Consider the following 23,863-nt stretch of genomic DNA (forward strand, 5'->3'; position numbering starts at 1 on the left):
GCTCCTGCTCCTGCTCCCACGCTGAGCTGCTGCGCACCACGGGTGCCGGCGAGCGCTTGCAGCCCTTCCTTCAGCACAACTTGAAATATTTTGTTCCTTATTAGAGAACGTGTTTCAGAAAACCTGTAGAAGTTTACTCCAGAGAGCCGTTGGGCTTCACGGGGAAGAAACAGTTGCTGGTGGTAATTGTATATTAGCTTTAAGGCAAGCACATTACTCCAGAGGTGACAGCGTGTCGTGGAGAGGGGTCTCCTGCCGGGGCGGTGCAGGGTCCTCTGAGCTTATTGGCAGGGTCAGGCAAACCAGGTCCAGGCTCTGCCCTCCCCCTTTCCTCGGGATGGTTTTCCGGAGGAAAATTGGAAAAATGGACATCTGTTGGCTGAGGCGTAGAGGCAGCATTCCAGCTTTCCCACGGCACAGCCGGGGCCGTGCCCAGCTCCACCTCGCCCCAGGGAGCGTCCCAGCACCTTGATTTTTAGAAAAAGCTTTCTTTATCTGCAAGGATCATTAATTTTCCTATCAGAGAAGGAAGAAACGGTTTTTCCAAGAGGTTGTGAACCTGTAGTCCCTGCAGCTGCCAGTACTGGGACCAGTGGATGTCCGGTGTCTGAAGCCAGACACGATTCCTGGTGCTTGCCTTCCAGAGGGAATACACTAAGGAGTATTTATTAGGCCAATTACAATTCGCTCTTGTCCTCTGGCAGTTCAGGCCCTGTACTGCCCCAAAGTGAGGTGTAACATGATCTTCTGCAGAAAAAAAAAAAATCCCCTTTTGGTTATTAACATGTAGCCCAAATATGGCACAGCAGTCCCAGTGCTGGCATTCAGGGGGTTTATTCCCCATTTCTCCCATGCGTTTTCCTGAAAGTGTACCACCGACCTGATAAAAAACCGATTTAAGGGTTACAAAACCCACAGATAAAGCTGCTCTTAATGGATTTCTTTATGATCAAGGCTGTCAAATACCAGGCTCAAAATCCTTTCTACAGCAAGAGCCACTATTTTAAGTGCACTCAATCAAAACCGGGCTGAGGTTCCGTAAGTGAAACAATGGCTGTAGGAAATGCATTTTATTAGCATCTCCAGCAGAAAGGAGGGCTGGCAGAAGAGATGAAAAGCCTCCGAGCTGCGGCTGCTGCGCTCCCATTCAGCCGGGATGGATGAGATGTGAAGGGCATTTTCAAAACATGTCCTTGCTATCTAATCATGTCCTGTTGGGAAGAGGGTGATGGGAGCCATCCCTTTGGGCTCTGAGGCAAAATAACACAACGGGGGCCTTTGCCGGGAGGGAAGCGGCTGCTCTCGGGTGGCAATCTCTGCAGCCGGGGCCACAACAGCCGGACCCGCGTCGAGGGGCTGCTTGGCTGGGGCCGACGCTCAGAAATACACGTCAAAATCTGCCGTGAGGAATGTTGGCTGCTTCCCCGTGGAGCTCGTCTCCTGCCTGGGTTTAAAGTTGAGCGGGGCTTCCGAGTTTGCAATGCTCCAAGGGTTCTTGGGGTCTTTGATGGGACTTTTTCTGCAGCTATCGGATGAAGGTTGGGGGCCTCTCTACCACAGACTGCGTTGTGCACGTAGGCTGATGCTGAAATACAGATTGGTTTTTAATAATAATTTGCAGTTACGTAATGAGAAGTTTGTAGCATTTGTAAACTGCCAGTTGCTTTTAAATAATTACCCTTCTTTCTGTCCCAGGCTTGACATTTGATGAAGAATTCAGGCTTTGTCTTCATTTACGAATTAATTTATTGTACAGAGGTGGGAAGCAGTGTCCACCTCAGTGAAGGTCAACAGCATCGCGTGTTTGCCTGTTATTTCCAAATATTATTAAGCCTTTTAAATAAACCGTGTGGGTGCCATAGGCAATGAAAGCACCTCTGGTGAGGCTGCTCCTGCTCCTGCAGCAGCTCTCATCGGATGGTGACGCGGTGTTCGTGGGAGCAAGACCGGATCACTTGGCTCGTCGGTGGGAGTCCGGTGTGGAGTCCTCCCGAGCAGGTACGGCAGAGCGTGCCCCTGAATTCACGCTTAGAGAGCGCTTGGTTTTAGGGACACAACGAGCCGAGCGCTGACAGCCATTCATCGCTTCCCAGCCCAAATTAACATTTGATTTGCGCCCTGCTTTCCTTCAGCTTGCCACCCGTCCCGCTCATCCATGAGACGTTTGACGGAGCTGCCCCAAGACTCCTCCCGGGGATGTTGTGTTTGCCTCCTGCAACTAAAACCCGTTTATTAGCTTCTGCAAATCTGTTCAGCTGGTAGCTGGTGCGTGAGGAGAGTGGACTCTGCCAGGAGGTACGGCTTACCAAATGTCACGCAGATCTTATCTTGGGGGAAATGTACTTCAATCGTCAAATTAAATGAAAAGTCCTGGAATAAAAGCCTCGGAGGCTATGGCCTTCTGTTCAGCTCCAAAATACATACGGAGCGGGAGATGGGAACGGGAGATGGGAATGGGAGATGCCAGAGGGCTAGGTCAGCTCTCTGCTAGTTTCACTGTGCAGCTCCAGGTATCATGGAGAGTCTTGTACTTCTGCGCTTTGTATTTTCTCCCTAAAGGTGTGTCCTTTCTAGAGAAAGGCCAGACCTGCAAGTTTGCTGAAAACCAGCCCTGTGCAAATCACCTGGGGGCTGTTACCGGCATCTCCAACGGTGCCAGCCTGGGAGAAAACCTGCTGCGGGGCTGCCGGAGCAGCCGGAGGGGCAGGGGCTGCGCTTCCCACCCAGAGTTACGGCACACGTGGTTATCCACCACACACCGGATGGGCCGGGCTTTGCTTTTATGGCTGGCAATCTCTTAAAATTTCTGGTGAGTCACCTCTTGGCATCTGACGGGGTGTCACCCAGCGTTTCGGGAACAGCCGTGCCCTGCCGTGACACCCACTTTGCTGGAGAAAAGCTGTAAAAGAATTGATCGTAAAAGCCGTCCTCTGCCTTTGGCATAGGTTTAGACTCCCCTTGGGACAGAGGCTAACATTTACATCTGCTACTGAGGGATAATTCCAGGATTACCCTCTGCCAGCCCTCACCTGGCACAAGCCCGGCTGCGCAGGCATCAGCTGCTGGTGGGGGGGGTCTCTGCCCTGGGCTCCCCCTGCCTCTGCTGATACGGCGGCACCCGTGGCCCAGTGCCGGCCCCGGAGATCCGCAGCGGGAGGGAAGCCTCTGCTCGGCCTCGGGGCTCTCCGGCTGGAGCCCGTCGGATGGTGGGTGCTTGAGCATCACCAATGGCCCTGGGCTCCAGCTCTGTGTGCAGCTCCTCATCCCATCCCATCCCATCCCATCCCATCCCAGTTAAGTGTTGGTGATTAACTCCAACACTGACAAACTGGAAATAATTAATCTGGCATCTCACCTCTTCCTGGCTGAGCCCCACCAGCTGTTGATGGTGCAAGAATGTGGTGCAGCCAGCACTGGCATTTTGGCCCTGGGAATACCTCCCCCAAAACCAGAGGGCTGCATGTGTCTCAAGAACAGGTTTTGCAAACCTGCGGTGTTTCGCTGGGCTGGCGGGCCAGTGGCTGAGGTCCCCGCAGCGTGGGGACAGCAGCAGGGTCTGCCTTTGCCCGCAGTGCATGCCAAAGGACGCTCTGAGCTCTGCCCGTGCAGACCATCTGCCCCCTCGCTTCAAATTAAGAGGCAAATTCAGAAAGAAAAAAAATAATCAAAGTCTTTTCTTGGATAATTTGCGCATGGAAAAAAGGGGCCAAATGAATTAAATAAATTCTTTGCTGCAATGGGCTCGCCCAGCTCGGCTCCCTGCCTGTCGGAAGCAGGTTTTCAAGCCTAATGGTATCAGACACTCTTTTGGCACCCATTTTCGAAGAAGCATCCCACCCCTGCTGCTTCTTAATGCAGCTCATCTCCTGCCGATTGCTCCCAGGGTCTCAGCCAAATCAACACTTCAAATTAAAGCCTTCCCTGCCGCTCGATGCGGGTTTCCATGGAGATCCAAGCGGATGCTCCTTCCTCCTCTGGAGCTGATGGAGAGGCACCCTCCCGGGAATGGCCCATGGGGGGGCCCGTGGGTCACCCAGTATCCCGGGGCTCCGTAGCTGTAGCTGCGTTTCCCATGCGCTGCTGCTGGCGGATCCGGCATCTTCAGTCCCACTGTGCCGGCGCTGCCGCGGCTCCTCTGCTTTGCTGGTTACGAGCTGGGCTCGGCACCCGTCCCCACCGCCACGGGCAGCCAAATGTGAGCGGGAGGGAGGTTAGGAATAGCTTGGTGAATGCGGGTTTCTCCCTGGGCAGTCCCGGAGAAGTTCCCGGGACCTCCCCTTGCCCCCAGGGTCTGCACCTTGTGAAAAATGTCATCTCCTTCCCCAGCTATAGGTTTCCTCGTCGCTGCCGATGCCCCGTTCTCCCTGCCTCGCTCCACGCCGGTACGTGCCACCCTGTGCATCTCCTTTGCGCACCCGTACCTGGAACAGGCTTTCGGTTAAGTTACTCTCGCGCATCGGAGCTGATGCCGCCCGGCTCCCCGCAGAGCTTGGCCCGCGGAAACGCTTATCTTCAGGTGGGAACCAGCCCTTTCACTGCGCGAGAATCAGGTTGATTTGTGTGTAGCATCTTTATTTAAACTAAGAATAGTCTTTGTAGTCTGAAAACAGGTTTCCTGAGCGTTGCGCAGAGCTGTTCGGCCAAGGCTGGGCCACGGCAGGCAGCGGCGGCGGTGGGAATGCCCTCGCACGTGCGGCTGAATTAGCAAATAGCTGCGAGATCTAAGAAATGATAGTAATTACAGGAACAAAATTGTTATTAATGTACTAATTTACTTGGGAGCCAGGCTTTATGTAATTACGCTCCGGGATCAAGATAAGGTTAATGCATTTACCTTCCCGGGTAGGCACTTGGAATTGTTCTTCCTCTGCCGTAAGAAACAAGCATGCGTGTTCCTGGCAATGCGGCGGCAGGACCGTGCAGCTGTGTGGCCCCGCGGGCAGAAGAGGAGACGAGGGCACGGGGGGGCTTGTTGCTCTTTGCTAATATTGCTAATGAGGGGATTCGGAGCAGCGGCTCCCCTGCGCAGCGTGCAGCCCCGTCTGCGCGTCCCGTGGGGCATCCCAGGCTCGGCTGCTTACCGGAGCCTCTCAGAGCACGGTCAAACAAGCTTTCCATGGTGAGTACATCCGAGGGTGAGCTGTCCCGGGGACCACCGGCGGCTGGCGTTTGGCTGTCTGGAAATAATCCCCCGCCCTCCGGGCTCAGCAGCGATGCTGCAGCCGCCCAGGGCTGGCAGAGAGGCCAGCAAACCAGACCCGTTCATCCTTAACAAGTTAAAACTTTGCAAACACCTCTGAAACTTGCAGGCGCTGGTGAAAAAGCTTCTGCCTGCGAGGATGCTGTGCCCTGTGTCGGGCCCTTCTGAGGCCGCGGGAGGGCTCGGCCGCGGCGTCGGTCCCTGAGATGCCGAGTCCTTTGGCAGCCGCCGCTCAAGCCGCCGTGGCCACGGGTGCCCTAGAAATGCCAGGCTGGAGCAAGGCTGCTCGCCCGCGTGCTGGTGGGCAGTGGGGAGCCCGGGGACCGGCAGGGTGGGCGCAGAGCCACACGCTGCAGCCCCGGGACAGGCTGCCGCAGTTTTAAACATCGCTCTGTCGCGGGCGAGAAAAGAAAAAAGCAGAGCAGGATCCGACAGACCGCGGAGTCCCCCTCCTCAGGGATGCTCTGGCTTCTCCCCCAGTGCCTCCGGAGCTCCCTTTGTCGCTCAAGCCCACCTTTATTAATGTCACGCTGGAAAATGTCAGCTGGGTTTGCCAAGCATCCCGCAGAGCTAAACCCTCCCGGCTGCACCGTCCGCCCGAAAGCCGATGAGCCCGCGCGGCGCGGCGCTGCTTGCTCGCAGGCCACTTGCGAGCGGCCGCCGAGTGTCACCGGGGATATTTCTCCTGGTGTCACATGGGGAGGACAGCGGCAAGCTGCAGAAGGTCAGAGCAGCCCTAAAAATATGTATCTGTATGCGCATGTATGTATTTTTGGCGTCTTCATTATTTGACACACATGCTGCTAGTTAAAGGAAAGGCTGGAGAGAACTGAACACAGGTAACCTTTAAGAGCAAGGGAAAGGTTTAATAAGGTCACATTAGGCCTTAAGGACCCCTCGGCTTGGCCTTTCGCTAATTTACAGGGAAATAAAGGGGTGAGTGGTTGTGGGGAGTCCAATGGCTCTGCAGAGCTTTGCAGCGGAGCAATCGGAAAGGGAAATCTGCTGAAGAGGAGCTGACAGAGCTGAGCAAAATCTAAAATAATTTCCCCGGAAATCAATGCAGAGATTTATTCCTGTCTTTAAAGGGGAAGGAAAGATGGTTCTGGGCTGGACGTCAGGCCCGTTTAACCGCATCGTGTAAAACCATTTTTACCACAAACATAAGTTTGAGTTATGTGTGTTATTTTTGCTAACTGTTTGCACATGGCTGAATTTCGTGACGACAGAAGTGAGTAACTGCACAAGGTTATGCAAATGAAGTACTTAATTAAGTAGGAGTCATACGAAATAAATTCCAGCTCCACCAAACGCCCTCTGTTTTCCCTCCGAGCCCGGGTCGCTGCTGAGTGATCGGCTCCCGACTGAGGAACCCCCTTCCCGGGGGAACGATGCTGCTTTCCCACCCTTGCTCGCGAGGAGGGTGGGAAACTGCGTCGCCATCCCCAGAGTTCCCCCCTGGGCTGTCCCAGCCCGTCCCCCCCCGGTCCCCAGCCCATCCCTGCTGGTCCCCAGCCCATCCCCTCCAGCACGACGCTCTGCCGAGCCACCCGCAGCTCTCCTTCCTCTGGACCCCATTAATCACCCTCGAAGACTCCTCATACATTATCAAGCCCAGATGTTTCCCACTGTATGCTACAAATGTTAATTATCTCCTAATTACTTATTAGCAGTGGCTGGGCTGGCACAGATCAGGGCGAAAGCCAGCCAAGGGCATTCAGAGCCCTGGGCGGCCGTACACGAACTAACAGCTGCTTCTGGTGGGGACTTTATTGGAGTTCCTTATTATCTGCCCCCGATTCCCAATATTTACCTCGGCAGTCGCTCAGGACGGACGTGCCCGTGGGGACGCGACGGTGCAGAGTCCTCTCTACCAGCCGAGCCCCCACCCCCCACCCCGGCACCGGTGCTTTCTTGAGCCTGGCACGTTTGCCTGCTGGTTGTGATGGTGGGACGCATTTCTGGGGGCTTCGTGGTCCGCGGCAAGGATGAAAACCCGTCGGGCTCATGCGTTCCTAGAAACTGAGGGGCTGAGGGTTTTGTCGGCTGGAGCCTGGCTCATGTGAGGCAAGCGGGAACACATCTCTTCTTGGCACTGTGGTTTTATTGATCCCCCTGCATTACACAGGCCTTCGTGCATTTAATTGTATCGGGCGAGGAAGATGGATCGGCACGTGGTCACCTTCAGGCCGGCCACATGTCATCTTCTATCCAAATAAGCATCAGCCCGGCTTGCTGCCTCGCCTCCGCAGCCGCTGACGGTGAGGACCCCCGAAAGCCACCCAGAGAAAGCATAAAGATTTGTTTCTGCGCAGCTATAATTCTCCCTGCTGCCATTAGATATAAAAAAGACTGTGCCGTGCTAGCTCTCATTTGCAGTACATTATTAGCGAGCACAGGCAGGGGAGGGAGGGGAAGGCACCTTCCACAGGCAGCTGCCTGCAGCAGCGATGCAGGGGCTGGGCAGGGGGCTGGGGTGGTCCAGGGGCTGGGAGGGATGTTTCGGCAGAGGTGAGGTGCACGGCGCGCAGCCCTTCCTGGGAAGCGCAGGGAATCCTCCTGTGTGCACGCACGTCGCCAAAGATCCGCTGGGACAGCATTTCGGCGGTGGGTAGCTCGAAAGGCAGGATGAACTCTACGCAAAGCGATGCGCCTCGCGATAAAAATCACTACGAGGCAGGGAAAAGACGCTCGGGCCCACGCATCTGTTGGCAGAAATTCCCGTGCGACGGAGCGCGGGATGCATCGATGCCAGGAGCGGGTCTGGATCCTGCAAGCGCTTCGGCGTCTCCGGGGTGTTAACTCTGAACATGTGCAACAGCGCTGCGGGTTTGCAATGCTCCTCCAGAGGTTTGCAACAGCTCGTCCAGAGGTTTTCGGCTGGTTTGCCTGATGATTTTGCAAATACCTGTTTCCCGTGAAATATGGGCTCTCCTTCTGCATGGAAAGGCTGTTTTGTTCCAATCCGCAGCAAAGAGTGATGAAATCCATTACCACCGATGCTCTGCGAACGTCTGTGGCGCAGCTCCTGCAAGCTCCTATTTCTTCCTAGAGGCTGATAACTTGGGGGCTGCCCGCTTCTGTGGAATCTTTAATCTTCTGCAGTGCCATGTAATTTAGATAGAAGAGGTTTGGTAAATTTTTGCCTCTTTTTCTGGTGTTCAGAAATTCCCCCAACCCCAGGTCTTGGTCTGTCACCGTTTCCCTTTCTGCATCCGAGCGGGGAGGGCGAGGTACACGGTGCAGCCCACCCCACCTTTGCTCCCCCGCATCCACTGACTTCTCCCCTGCCTGCCCGCCATAGTCATTAATTGCAGTGGGACTCGCTTCACTTCTTGTGCTCCCTTCTGAGTCCCCTTGTCAGGAGACAGAAATTCTGATTGCTCACGGTAATTGTGCTGATGACTGTCCCGGTGGCACTGACCTCGTTTCCAGCCAGGCCGGGATGCAAAGAGGGTGGTTTTCTCTCACAAAGATGCAAAGAGGGCGTTTTTCTTTTACGAAGAAATAATGTCGCAGCGAGGATGATTGCCTCCTCGCCGTCCCTGCGTGCTCCCGCGCAAGGCAGCCGCAGAGGGATCCAGCCCCCCAGCTGGACCTATAAAACCAGCCACCAACCCCAAAGCCCCGGCAGAAGGGAGGATGCGGGAGGTCTGGGGGGAGCTAATTGGGGTGGGGGCTGCTCTGGCGTAGCTGTTAATTCGAACGCCGCATTGCACAGATGGGAGCGGAGCAGCCGAGCTGCCACCAAGCACCATTTGAAGCTCCCTGAGCATTTTGCACGCTAAGACAAAAACTATGAAATCCTGCCGGCAGTTAGTGGAGTATTTGTTAAAAACATCCCTCTTTCCCGAAGTGCAGAATTTAACATTCCTCCTCTTTTTTCCCTACCTTCCCCTCCTGACAACGCGCCCTCGTTTGTTACCCTCTGGAGGTCCTTGTGTTAATTGCCGCAGCCGGTGCCACACCGGCATGCGGCAGCGCCGCGGGAGAGACCCTGCCCCTTGCTTGGGGGTATGTCCCGGACCCCGACACCGGGTGTTTGTGCCAGCACCGGCAGGTGGGAAGAAACCACCGCTGACCTACATTGCTTTAAAAAATCTGGGTCTGGGAGCCCGAGTCTGCAAAATTACTTGGGATTTAAAGCTAACCCTCCCATATTAGCTGCTGGCATCTCACAGCGAGCCTGACCCTGCGTGGGCTGCAGAGGGTTCATTTGCAAAGCACACCCTGGCCAGGGAGCGAAGCTGGCAGCGATTTAATTGACTTCTCTTGCTCTGCCACAGGATTCCCAGGGGTGGGATTGGAAAAGCTTAAAGGGGGAGAATGGCTTGTCGGGGAAGTTACAGCCCAAATTGAAGCCATCTGTGATGCCGCGCAGTTTCTGCCATCCAGCACATCCCCAAGCTGTCCCTCGTGCTAAATCCTCTCGCCGTGGCGGCTGCGCCGGTGTCGCAGCCCTCTGCCCACTCTGGCCTCAAACGGGGACCAGGCATCACTGGGATGGCACCTGAGCAGGGGCTGGAAAAGCCTCAGCCCCCTCTGGCTGAAAGCTGGGCAGCTTTGTCAACAGGGAGGAAATATTATTTTAAAAAAGGCAAACCAAACACAACCAAGCAGGTGAAAAGAACAACTTTTGCGGAGGCTTTATTATTAGCTCCCTCCAGTGCAAAAAACCAATTAAGGAAAGTGTAAAACCCCACCCCCAAAATGCAAAAAGTTGGAAGCCAAATGTCACCGCAGCTTTGATCCCCTCCGGAGGAAGCTCTGGTGCTCTCAGTCTAGAAACATTAGATTTGCATATTCATGTCCCCTAATTTGCTCTTCGGGGGCTGAAAGCTAATAACTAAAGGAAGAAAGTCTTCCTGTGCGTGCAGAGGAAACCCTGATTATGTCACAGATGCGTTAAGAAAAATAAGCAGACCTAAAGAAGTGTCCGTCCCAAAGAAAAGGCTGTCCGCAACCAAAAACTTGGCAAACCCAAACATCCCTTCTGTGCACGTCCAGGGGACAGGCCGACGGACCTGCAGCCGCAGGGGGGACTGGAGGTGGCCACGAGTGGCCGTGGGTCAGACCCCGTCCCCAGTGCCAGGACATGCCCTGACGCAGGGGGGCGAGGAGAGACGCTGAGGGGGAGGCTGAGGGGGCTGGAGACCTGCTTGCCTGACCAGCAGAGGGGCACTGGGCTGTGTGATGGGAACGGGCTGGTTTTAGGGAGCGGGAACCGATGCGGCGAGCGCCCAGGGACCCGCCGTTACGAGCACGAGCTGCGGCAGGAGCCAAAAGGCTGTTGATGGAGTTTGGACGACCAGTTGACTTTAACAGCTACGCTGCCAAGTGATGAATCCCTTCTGTTCACCCTTAATTAAATTTCTTTTAGCAACACAATAGCTCAGTTTTATGCCCGCCATTTATCAAGAGTTAAAGTTATTGGCATCGTCGCTGGCAGGGGGATCGATTATGAGGCGGCACTAAGGCTTGCAGGAGATGGCGATTGCTCGGCATCCCGCTGCACACCCACTCCTCATCCCCGAAAACATGTGCAAAACCCCCCCGGGAGCACCTGTGTCTGTTGGAACTAACGGGACGCGTGGGGATCCAGTGCGACCACTGGATTTAATGCGAAATGTGAAAGCTCAGCCGGTTCGGGGACAGCCCGCGGCACATTGTGGCAGGAGCATCGCCCTCTCGCTGCTGCTGACATCGGAGCCGAGTTCGCGGCTATCTGAAGAAAAGGTGAAGACGGGCTGGGCTTGAACCACACGTTACCATTTATTCCTTGCGGTGTCTGGAATGCTCTTTCTCTCTGTTCTCTCAAGGGCTGCATTTCCATATATTGTTGTCAGTAGCAAATAAAGATTAAGTTGTCAAAAAGATCGAGAGGCCGGGTTTAAGGCTGCTGCCCAAGGTAGGAGCCATGCGGTGATAAGAACTGCCGGAGCACCGAGTGCTGGCCGCGCTGGCACCCTGTTTAATGGAGAGGGTGGACTTCTGGAGGAAAAACATGCCCCTGGTTTGGCCGGAGCCGGAGTGTAAAAGCAATCCCAACAGCTCTGTGCTGCGTGGCAGCAATGTGGCTGGAAAAAAGCAAACCCAAGCACGGCTGCCTGGCAAGTCCCGTGGGTGAGAGCTGGTGACGAGCCGGAGCGGGGATTTGCTCCGCAGCAGCCAGCTGAGGAGGGAATTACGGCCACAGCCCTGCTATCGGTCCGCGGCAATCAGATTCAGCTCTGCCTGGAAGTGGGCACACTTGGCCTTTTGCCTTCCTCTTGCACCGATTTTCAGTCTTGTGAACTAGAACGTCCCTTATGCCCATGGACACGCCGGCAGCCCAGAGCATCCCGTGCCTGTTTCCCGTGCCGAGCGCCCTATGTACCCATTGCCCTCTCGCGTTCGTTGTCCTGGGTAAATACTGCGTGGCTCTTAACTGGGAAAACACTTGCCAGCATTCCAATTTGTCAGACGGCTCTTTAGCCTCCAGTGCTTTAACTCTCGACCGTTTATCATTGCTAATTCCTTTGGTAATTACGGCAATAACAATAACCAGGGAAAGCTCATTGGGCTGTAATGTTTGTATGTACTGTGCCGTTCCATGCAAATTCCGCTTGGGATGTGCGGTGGTTAACGAGACCCGTCTGGAGGGCTGGCAAAGTCCTAGGGGACGGTGAGGGTTTGCATGGCTCGGGCGGAGCGGCGGCACAGCGGTGGCACCGCAGCCGTGCCGGGAGTGGAGCTGGGTGGTGGTTAGCTGTGTAATGTTTGTTTCATGCTCCGCAAGCGGTTACCCTATTTAAATTGCAAATATTAGTTATGCTGTCAGACTTCAAGGGTGACTGTGGCTTATTCATCCCAGCATGAGCCGAGTTAAAACGCAGAACTGGATTGCAAGAAGACAAGTTACGTTTTATTGAGAAGAAAAAAAGACGATGGTATCTGTATTTATGAAATTGCTTTAGATCGATTATTTCTCTTTTTGAATGGTTTATCAGGGAAACAACTTGAATTCCTTAATCAACAGAGACAGGGAAGCCGTCGCTTCCATTCTGCCTTGCGAGGCGCAGCCTTGCCGTCAGGGCCCTGCCCCGAGATCTGCCCCGCAGGTCTCCGTCGCTCAGGGATGATGTTAACTTTGAACTCTGATGGAGGATCTGAGGAGCCGGGATTAAAGAGGAGCCATGCAAATCTGCAATCACAGAGCCACCGGCTGTGCTCCTGCTGCCCACTCTGCCGTGGGACCTGCTGGGCGGGAATGCTGCCAAACTGGGCTGGGGAAATTCCTGCTCCCGGCCAAGTCCCACATTTCACTGGACATCAGCAATTTCAGCCTAAGTGGTGGGACTCGGTTTGAATGGAAACGCCAAATTTGGCAAATTTACTGGACGACGTTATCTATCTCTAACATCAACTCCTCTTAAGAAAATAACAAAGAAAAAAACCTTCCGCTTTCTTTTCTTTCGGCTAACACATTTTAAATAAATTATATGATTAAAAACATTAAAAGTTTAATCGGCTCCCCTACCGTGCTAAAGTTCAAAAGGAACATTCATCAGTCGTGAGTTTGGACTGCAATTTGTATGTGCCGCTGAAAGCTTTTTAATTCACTCAACGGGAAACGAGGAGAGCAGTTGATTAAATGGGAGCTGGTAATTTAGTCTCAGCCGGCAGCAGTTCAGGCACCCTTCAGAAAGTTTGCAGCCGTGGGGCCAGCCGCAACAGCCCGGTCCCCTCCTCTGTCACCGGTCTTGCCCCGTGTCAGCGGGTTCCCCTCACCAAACCGCCCGAACCAGCTCTGGCCTCAACTCGCAGCAGCAAGGATGCAAAAGTGAGCTGAAAAGCAGCCTCTGGGTGCTCATTCTGCAAACGCAAAACCTGCGCAGACAGATAAATGATTCCCTTCTACGTCTCTCCGGGTCATGGCAAGAAACCCCCTGTTTCAGGAGCTCAGACACACCGTTCGGCACGGACTCGCTCCAGGCTGTCCCTCCCCCAGGATCAGTTTAATTGGGAGCAGTAAGATCCCAACAGCTTTCATGCCGTGTTTTTAAATGAAAGGAAGACTGGTCTGACACAGCGTGTCCACCCCGCGCTCGCTCCTCCCAACGCGTGCTCTTGCAGGCAGGGCTGCCGTGGCCGTCGGGGAGCAGCCAGCCCTGCCTGCACCCCAGGTTTTGGGATGCCGGGGTCTGCCTTTGGGGAGGCCCCTCTGCACCCTAGTTAGATCAAAAGGTCATTTGTTCGCGCTCACGGCTAATGGTACGGTTCCTTGTGCTCCGTGCTTCCCTCGCTGTTCAAAAAGCGCCACTTCCAAAATGTGCAAATGTATTCATACAACTGGAGAAATTTTTTGCAGATTTTGTAATAAAACCTTACAATGTAATTTTGGATTACTGACGCCCATCTCGCCTCTGAAGACTCCTTTGTCCTTCATCACGAGGGCACTCAGGCTGGCCAGATGCGTTACCTTTGCCCTCCCCACGCAGTCCTTCTTTCACCTGCACTTTCATTTTTATTGTCCAATAAGGGAAAGGTCAAACCCAATATAATGAAGCTGCTGGCGTAAAATCACCGGTTCACCACCAGTAATTAGGGGGCTGGCGCTGAGCACACTGAGCAAATACTCTTCTAATTTAGCTGCTTGTCACTGTGTTTCTAAGTGCGAGGCTTTTAGGGCTCGCGCCCTTTTGTACTGCCGTGCATAACCACACAACGATCCGATTCACACGCCCGAGGCGCTGAAGCTGGTGCCGGCGTTGCCAAACCTGCCCCGTGCGCCTGGTTTGGCGGCAGAGCTGCGAGCCGACGGGGTGGGCGGCTCGGTCCCGGCGGGGCATCCCGTGGGGGGGGCAATGAAGCCCAACAGTCGGGTGCTGAAGCCTGTTGCGTCAGGCAGCGGTTTCCCAGAGCCACGCTGGGGAGAGGCAGTGACGCGGTCCAAAAGCATCCCGGGGAAAGGGCAGCTCCGGACAGGGGCTGGGGCTTTTCTTGCCTTGATTTCTCAGCTGTCTCCCAGCAGATTGGCTTCTTCCACCAGCAGCCCGTGTGAGAGGCGTAGCTTTCCAGGTTCCGCCAGCATCCCCAGGACCTCAGATGAAGGATGCCGCCCACGAAGCCAAATCCACTTTATTACCATTATCGAGAAACTTACATCCTTTTCCACAAGCAGTCCTATACTGTTAACAGCAAACCAAGCAACTGCTGACATCCAGGCTGTTCCGGACAGCAAGCCTGCATCCTTTCTGAATACTGAAAACACGGCAGCATGGTAATGACCTCTTTCATCTGTCTCCCGTGCTCCTTTTTGCCCATTTGCTTGCCCATCAGAGACTCTGGGAGCACAAGCAGCAGCAGCAGCAGCAGCTGGCTGTTGAAGAGTTAAGGATCTGTTTTTTCCACTGCCACTCTTCCTTCTAGAGGGAAGACAAATGATTCATTATATTCCCCATCATTTTCTCTGATGCCTGGCTGCCTCCCATCGAGATGTTGGGGCTGCACCATGGAAAGTCATTAACGCCATCTCCAAGAAGAGCCGTGGAGAGCAGTATTTCCTATTTGTGTGTGGTGATTCATGCCAGGGGCAAAGCAGTGTGATCAATTCTAGTTTTCTTTCAGATCTTTACAAAAATGCCTACATATAGAGACACGGCATGAGAATATAAACAATGATGTCCAGCTTTTACTAGGCAAAAGAGAGAAAACACTGTGACTGCGAAAGGTGTTGCAAACTGGTAGCATGGGGGAGAAGCCTGCAGACACTGCAGGGGAAGGTGCTCAGCAATACGCTACCTACGCTGATGACTTAGTGTGGGGACTATCAGCTTCCACCCTCCCTTGAGGTAAATAGTGAACTCATCTTCTCCTGGGCAATATTTGCCTCTCAGATCCATGGATTATAATGTATAATTTAACAGAAGTCGGTCAGCTACGGGCAGGGCAGCACAAGATGCAAAGGGCAAAATGCAACCTTTCCCATTGGAGCAGATATACTCTCCACAGCGAGAGGAGGACAGGCTATCTGTCAGGAAAAACATGGTCTGAGAGCTGGCTGTGGAGCTTTTCCCTAAAAACACTGCATTTTCACTTACAAGAGTGACTCGCCGCTGAGCTGTATGCATGACTGCATGTGGTTAAGAGAGTATGGGTAGTGTTTGTCATGAAGTGGAGCCAGGCTGCGCGAGCAAAACGCTCCAGCTTTCAATACCCAAATCCGGAGGTTTTTTGGATGGCACAAGTGTGCTAGATTTCAGAGCCCGAGTCGGCCGAGAGCGTCTAGATCCAGGGAAGGTGTGGGAGTCTCCAGTGCTGAAGGGATCGGCGAGGAACTGGTTTGCTAAGTGAGATTCGGGTGCATACAATGGGATGGTGACCATGTCGAGCCGATCAGAGGGCTGATGTCCCCAAGCACCTAAGACCCCCAACACAAATCCTAAAAGCCCGTACGCTCCCCAGTGCACGCCTGAGCCCAGGCGCAGCAACTGCCCTTCATGGATGGAACGCTTTGCTAGCTGGGAAAGAAGCAGCAATAAAAGTGATTCAGATAGGACCTATTAATATATAAAGAGCAATGTGTGTTTTAGCCTCTCTCTGGAGGGTTGTGTTAGTCCTGTTATTATTTTTAACTGTCCTCTCCTGGGCTGCTCAAAGGCACCGGGAAGGGTGCACTTGAAATGGAAGGGAAACTGCACGTTTTATGTAGCTGGGCAGAAAGGCGGAGGCGGCTGGGGCAGCGGAGGTGGGAGAAATTTGTCATGGAAATTAGGGCTGCTGTTGCCTTGGGTACCAGTGGTCCCCCCGGCACCAGTCGGGACAGCAGCCCCCCGGCAGCATCACCCAGGTGAGCCGTGCAGGCGAGTGCTGGGGAGGAGCTGGGACCGCTGGAGCCGATGGGCTGCTCCCCAGCCAGGTCCCTGGCAGCACATAACTTACTGGTTTATTTTGATAGGCAGGAGCCATTCCTGTTTGCAGACGTTTAATGTAATGTGGGAATTAGTAGTTTGTGATAGTGGCTGAAATCACTTTCGAATACGTAAAACATAAATACAGCAAAAGCGGAGAAATGAGCCATAACTCTCCCTAATGGAAACCCCGGCCTCCCCGCTTTTTATGGTACAGGAGAAAAATGGCCCCGCTATTTTCGATCATTAATTTTGTATTGGCCCGAACTGTGGTGCTGCTGGTTTCCAAAGCACTTTTTGCAAAATAATGAGGCTATTTATTAGCAGCAACGAGGCTGCACAGAAAGAAGAGTTGAGATAGTTTCTATAGTAACTCCCTGCAAAAACATTTGACACTCACCCTGGCTAAAGCTGTTCTGCCGCCCTGATTGCCGGGCTGAGCGGAGCAGCCCCCGGCTGGAGGTCGGGGCGAGGAGTCTCTGCGCTCATCTTTCTCCATCCATTGCAGGACCCACTTTAAGCCATTATGAGTACCATGCGTGTGGCTGTGGGACCAGACCGGTCACAGGGGCGCCATCTCCATTTTGGGGTTTATTTGGCAGCATTTCCCCGAGAAACACCGGTGGGCAGGTGGGAAAGGAGGCGCGAACCCCACCAGCCCGGTGCCGGCTGGGTGGGCTGCTGGGCAAGGCGATGCAAGGCAGCCCTGTGCATCGACTGTCACGGTCCTCAGGGTGAGATGCAACAGCTCTTTTTTCCCAGTGCAGCACCTTTCTGTCTTCTTCCTCATCTGTAGGTCACATTTTCACTGTTCTCAACCCCCTCCTCAGAGGAGAAGACGAGCAGGAGGGGAGCTGGATGGCCGAGTGCAGGCTTGAGCATCCTGAGGCTCACCAGCAGCACTGGCCACCGGCCACCCCCCTTCAGAGAAAAAACAATTCGGGGCTCACGCTGGTCTCTGTGTCGCAGCAGAATTTCCAGCAGTAATTGGATTTGGCCGTTCAGATACTTCCACAAATAAGGGAAAACACAATTATTCACATTCGCCAGTCAGATACTGTGGGAACTAAGAACAAATTCCGTTTTTCTTATATGCAGTTCTACAAACGGTTTGTATCGAGTCAGAGAACAATAAAAATCCCTGGCACCGCCACATTAATACGTCGAAGCGAACGAAGTGACCGAGCAGCCCTTTCGAGGTGCTGCAATGCAACAAGTTTTCCTTCTGGCCACCAGCAGAACGCGGAGCAGGTATTGCCGTGTTGTGCGGCAGAGCATCCCGCTGCCGGCGATGGGAGCCCGGGCAGCCACCGTCCCTCGGTGCTGCTCAGCTGTGCCGGGGCTGGCAGCGTGGGATGCGGCCGGCGCAGGATGCGGCCGGCTCGGGCAGGGGTCAGGAGTGGACCCAGCGGGGACTGGGTCTTCTGCCCGCATTAGTGGGTGCAATAGTGAGGTGGGCATCGTTGAAAAGGGAGGGTCTGAAGACCTACATCTCTCACCGCCCAGCTCCATTTGGCTTCCTGAAGATTAAGAAGAGGCTAAATTTACTGAGGAAACAGTTATTCACCTGGCCCTACACGACAGCTGGATGAACAGGGCTTTAGGAAGGAGGATAAATCAGTCTCGACCCGTTGCTCCTTGCAGGGGGAGCGGAGCCTCCTCCAGCCCGCGCGCAGGCTCTGGCTGGCCAGCTTCTCCCGTCCCCCACGAACCCGTTATTAAAGCTGGCAAGCCATCATGAGAAATAAAGATTTATTGTGGCGTAATTTCCCAGGAGGGACAGAGATTAATGCCGAGGAGAGGGGAACCAGCATTTGTTTTCTGTGTGGGGAGCGGAGGAGCTTTTCACCCCCCCCCCCCCCGGGGCCCTTGTGCTCCTGCCAGGAGCCGGCAGCGGTCCAGCTGGGAGGCACGGGTGCGGGGCTCTATCCTGACCCCGCTGGGAGCCAACCCACCCCTGGAGGGAGCATCCCGGAGCATCCCACTCGGGAAGCTCAGCGCTTTCATCTGCTATCCTGATGGAGCGGTGCTAAATCCAGCAGCAGCACAACCTGCTGCCGGCACAAGGTGTGGAGCAGAGGGGTCCCCACCGCGCAGACCCTCAGGTCTCACCGTGCCAGCGCTGACCCCGTGGCACAGCCCTCCTCTATTCCCCAGCTAATAAACCAGCAGCTCCATTGAGAGGCATTTCTGTTCTTTTGCGTACTTCTTGAAAGACACATGTTCCCATAACGACCTCCAGTCGCACGCTGCTTTGCTCTTTCCCAGCTTTGTAGCGCGACAACTAATGCCTGGCGCTGGGTAATATGAATTATTCGCGGTCTCATCTAGCCATTCCTCTGGGCACGATCACAGATCGCATGGGAATGTGCCGTGAATATAATGCTTTGGAACTGGGAGGGGGTTTGGAGCTTTTTTTTGGGTGGTCTTTGCCCAGGGAAGGTTCCCTGATGTTACCCAGAGATCTGCACCGCCCAGCAGCATTGTGCTGGGCATCACCGCGGGATTCTGGCAGCGGGAAGGCAGCTGCCTGCGCGGGGAAGGCAGGAGGGGCATCCCCTGGACGCAGACCCGAAAGTCACAGCGCTGTGGGAGCGCAGGTCGGTCCGGCAGCATCCGACCCATCTCCCAGGCAGGCTCCCTGAGTGCCAGCAGCGGGACAGGCTGCCTGAACCCCTTCCTCCGCCCCAGCAGCATCCTCATCCTCCGCCTGCTCCATCATAGGACTGGCACCTGCCAACCTGTGCTCCCCACACCGGCTCCACCAGTTGGTTTTGTTTTCATTAGAAACAAAGTCGTAACTCCCCAAGTGCCAGCCTGCTGAAAAGCAATCATTGCTGGTTTCGATGGTTATTCATCAAAATCAGACGAGAGCTGGTCTGCTCAGGATCATTTCCCCGTGCTCGGGCTTGCCTACCCCTACCCCTCCTTGCTGCCTTCTCCTCCCCCAGGGGGGAGGTGAAGGCTCTCCTTCCACCTCCTCGCTCCTGCCCTTTTTCCCTGCTTTGATGGGAAAAGTGAAGCAATGCCAGAAACCTCGGAGGCATTTCTGCAGCCCTGGGACCCTCCTCAGAGAGGCCGGTGCTCTGCAGCAGGGACCTGCCGAGGCTCCGGCTCCAGCACCTCTGCCTTTGCTTTTCTAAAAACATCTTAAATTTTGCCCTTTCAAGGCCACTTTCGGCAGCGTGGCCTCCGGCGAGGGACTCCCTGTGCATCAGCGGATGGCAGCGGGGTACCTCACGGGAGGCTGTTATGCTGGTGATGCACGGCACAGCCCCAGCACTAAGCACCGCTGCCCGTGATGGATTTCAGAGCAGGAAGAGAGCTGTGCTAAAATACATCAGCGGGAGTTAGAGCTGCCTGCTGCCGGCATGGCATGAGGAGCAGCTGGCATCTGGCCGGCCGTGGGCAGAGGCGAGTGCCGTGGCGATGCTCAACCAGCCCGGATGCCTGGAGCAAGGGGAGAGGTGGGACATGAGAAAAGCTGCAGAGAAGTTGGATAGTACGGTCGCTGATTGATTTTACAGAGAAAAAGGTAATCGGTGGACTCAGGAAAATGCCACCACGCGTAGACAGAGACCAAAGGGCTCTCATGGAAAATCCCAATTTTTGTTATTGCGGCTCGTGGACGCGCTTAGTGGTAGGAGGGAATACTTGTAATGTGTATTTCAATTTTGGCTGCAAAACTTTCATCGTTATCATTTCAATTAAAATTGCTCTTTGAAGCCGTTTGTCTTCAGGCTCAGCCACACGAATCTTTGCTTTCATGAACATGGAAAACTTGAAAAATAAAAATGACCCTACTTTATCCAGCCCTGCTTTCTTCCCCTTGGCACTCTGTGAGGTTTCAACTACAGGGGTCATATCGGAGCATGCAAGGACGGCTGCCTTCATCGAGCGTGGCATCTCCCGGGGAAGCTGGCCACGCTGCGGTGTAAACCTCGATACGGGCGACGCGCAGCGAGCTGGCCGGCTGCCGCAATGTTGGCCAAATCAGCTGGGTGCCCATGTCAAGGCAGGCAGCAGCGCCAGGGGTTTAGGCTTTAAAAACCAGCAATCGTTTGGCAGGAGCAAGAAAAGGCACTGTTAAAGCTTGGCTACGACAGCGGTGGCAGGATGGGGTGGGATGCGAAGCGTGGTGTCCGTGGTCTGAGGGCTTCCCCGGCTTGCTCCGGGGCAGGGAAGCGCTCCTGGAGCAAGGGCAGCACTTGCCCTGGCGCGATGCCGAGGGAGGTGCACGCAGCCCCGTTAGCTCCCACCTTACGGAGAGCTAAAATCGAGCGAGAGCTCCGTTAATGCCCTTCTGGCTTTGGCTTTTGGCCAGCTGGGGCCAGCTGGCCTGAGATGGGCGAGCATCTCGTCCCAAATCGGTGGGACCCTGCAGGGGTACGACAGGAGGACGGGTCTTTTCTGTAAATGCTCACCAGCCTCCCCTACCTCTGCTGGGGATCCTGGGATGGTCCATGAATACACATGAGGCGGAGATTATTCAGCGCTTCCATAAAACAAACTGATGTTCAACACTAATTTATGGATATACTGAATTATCTGACACAAATGTAGATGGGATTTAAAAAGAGATATCAGGAGAGGCACCTACAGTCGAGTCAATCTTCTTTGCAGAGAAGCAGGAGCAGAAACGTGGAAAAGGATCCTGGTAATTTCTGCATCTGTGTGTCCCGTTCTCTCCTCGGGAACGCGGATACCAGTGGCTGCCGCCCGTCCTTCATAACTGCTCGCAATGTCATCTTTTTAATGAAAATTAAGTGCTTTGGTTGTACTAAATAGAAGCTGTGCGGACATGTCTAATTGCAGCACCGGGAGATGGCAACCTCATTTGAAAGGAAGCAAGTCCCGGGAGGATTCAGCGTGGACTCTTCAAAAACAACAGACGCCATGGACTTAGAAGGACTAAAAATATTTTTCCTGCATCTGTGCGAGCTGTTTCATTTCCTCTTCATTCTCTCTAATTTTCTTTGTCTTCAGCTTTAACTGGTTTGATGCATCCTAATTACGAGGACATCTGCCCGCTCCCGCGGCGTCCCAGCTGACCCGCGCCGGCAGCAGGGCCGGTGGAGGGAGGGAGGGAGGGATGGGGCCGCGGTGCTTGCTCAGCACTGCTGGATGCCCCCCGGCCCTCCCGGCCCCCGGCGGCGAGCCCTGGATGCCGCCCAGCCATCCCCAGGAGAAGGCTTGCCATGCACAGCGCTTCCCATGCCGTAATCCCCGGCTAGAGGAGGACCAACCGTTTTTCCCACGCGTACGGTCACTTTCCCAGGAGCTAACAGCACGGTCAGGATCGCACCCGTTGCGGCTGGTCCCCGGATCCCGCGGATAGGACTGGGGCTGGCTTTTTGGGGTTAGCCGTCACTTAAGAAAAGCCTGTGTAAATCCAGTGCTCAGAAGTAATTTATTCCACTTCTAATATATGACAGTGTTTTTCATCCTGATCTTAAAGAAAATCCATCCTCACACTGAAGCTAAAAGCAAATCCCTGGCAAGATTAGGTTAGCCTAGAAAAACTCAGCCCATAAGCAATTACCCATCGCTTCCGAGGTGTTTTATCTCCTGGCATAAGGAAATCAAAATCCCCAACCAACGATTCATGGGAAGAAGCGGCTCCAATACAAGAACAAAATGCATGTTGTGTCCTTTCTTTAATCAAGTTAATGGTCATCATTTCACATGCTAATGTCTCCTCAGTGGTCCATCAGCTCGTACAGCTGCAGCCGCCTTCAATCCGGCGCAGTTTACCTAGGAGACCCAATTACGTGCTTTCCTTCGAGCGGGCTGACTCCGAACATCGCAAATAAACCCCCACCGCCGACCGCTTCGTCCGCGGCAAAGTCTTCTCTGGCATCAAGTATGGCAGGGGAATAATTTCAAGGTTTGGGTGAAAAAACGAGGAGGAGAACGGCTTGCGGCCCGCTTCATTCGGTTCCCCGGGAGGGCTCGGGAACGGGCAGGAGGCTGCGGGGACACTGGGGTACCTTGGTCCCGGGGCCGAGCTCGCTCCTGGGGGTCTTTAGCAGCTGGGGATGCCTCCAGAGAGCCGCAGGCTGTGCCGCTGGCAGCCCAGGGCCACGAGCCCTGCCAGGCTGTGTATGTCAAGACGCGCTGACATTTTCATTGCCATCTAGTGGCAATCGCTCACAGCTGCTTTTTATCCTCCATTTTCTCATACGATCGACAATAACTGATAATAAAATAACCAAAGCCAAATATTCAATACTTTCCCCCACAATCTTTGCGTGAAGCTGCTTGACGGACGGGGCCCGGGGTGCCTGCGATGAAAGGTGCTAATCAAAGGCAAAGCAAAGAGGTTGGTCAGTAACGAAAAAGGATGCACCAATTCTCTGGATTTGTGTCCAAGGGATCGGTTCCACCTTCACCCAAGCAGAGAGCCATCCGCCCTCTCGTGCAAGCCGCAGAGCCGCAGGCGTAACCGGGAGCAGACTCAGTTTCCCCCTGTATTACCCAGGCAATGAGCAAACCACGCAGCAGAGTACGGCGCGGGTGAAAACTATGCTGTGAAGGAAGCGCAAATCCCGGGCGGTCAGGGCACTCAGGCAGGGTCCTCTCTGGTTGCCAGTGCCATTTCTGTTGAAAACGTGAGGCTTTTGCGCATCCCTCACCTGCCTGCAGCCCCAACCCTCAGCAGCATCCTCGCTCCTGCAGCCACCGGCTGGCGCATCGTCCCCGGACAGCCCCCTCTGGCAGGACCCGCGTCTCCATGGCTGGGATGAGGGGCCGTGCCCCCGGCTGTGCTGGGACACCCAAGCCCGGCAGGAGTGGACGGAGGCAGCACCCTCATGAGAGGCTTGATGGCTGCTCGCCGTCTCCAAGGGCTGCGAGATAAGGGGGCTGCCAGGGAAAAGCCGGACCAGGGAGATAAGAGAGCTTATTCCCTTCAATTATTGGGCAGATAAGGCAGCAAAGGCAAGCCTGGCTCACCTAATCCATCGCAGCGAGCTGCAGAGGGTCGGCCTCTTCCAAACGAACCGTCCCCACGTGGCTGCTGCGGCACTCGTCGGGGCTGGGTAATTCCTGCTGCAGGCAGGCAGAGCCTGGCTGCCCCGCTGAGTCTCCTGCCGGAGACTTTACGAGCCTGGGGCCGCTCGGACTCGTATTTCTTGTGAAATACGGCCCTGGCATTTCTCACAACCTTTGCACAAAGGTTAGGAGGGAGCTTGATGAGATCTGCTTGATGACTGGGAGTTGGGATGCACTGTCGACAGGGATGACGGAGCTCTCTCCCGGGAAGCGGCGGCTCACCCGCGGCTTTGAGGGCTGGCGAGGAGAGGGAGCGGAGAAGCGTGGTACGCAAGGTCGTCCTCCTGCAGCAGCAATGCTCTGCCAGGGCTCGCCTCGACCGAGGGAGGAGAGCTGCAAGGTCGCAGGGCTGCTGCAAACTCCAGTCTGGCCCTATGAGCCCCCAGAACGAGCGACAACCCCCTCCCGGGATGGCTGCAGGCAGGGGTTTGCAGCACGGGGGCTGCCCTGCAGCACCGTGCACCACTCTGGAGGGTGCTGGCAGAGCCGTGCATCCAAACGGGGACAGGATCAACCCCCTGCAACGGTCTCGGGAACGCCTGGCCCCTGTAGAGCTGATTGCGATGAAGGAGGGGCAGGGGGTGATGGGCCAGGCTTGCAGGGTACCAGGCCAGGAGAAGCACGGGGGGCACGGGGGGCACCGGCGCTGGGGACAGGCTGACCCACCCAGGGGAGCAGCATCAGCCTTTGGGGCCAAACACCAGCATCCCTGAGGTCT

The sequence above is a fragment of the Accipiter gentilis genome, chromosome 1 (assembly GCF_929443795.1).
Source record: "Accipiter gentilis chromosome 1, bAccGen1.1, whole genome shotgun sequence".
NCBI lineage: Eukaryota > Metazoa > Chordata > Aves > Accipitriformes > Accipitridae > Astur > Astur gentilis.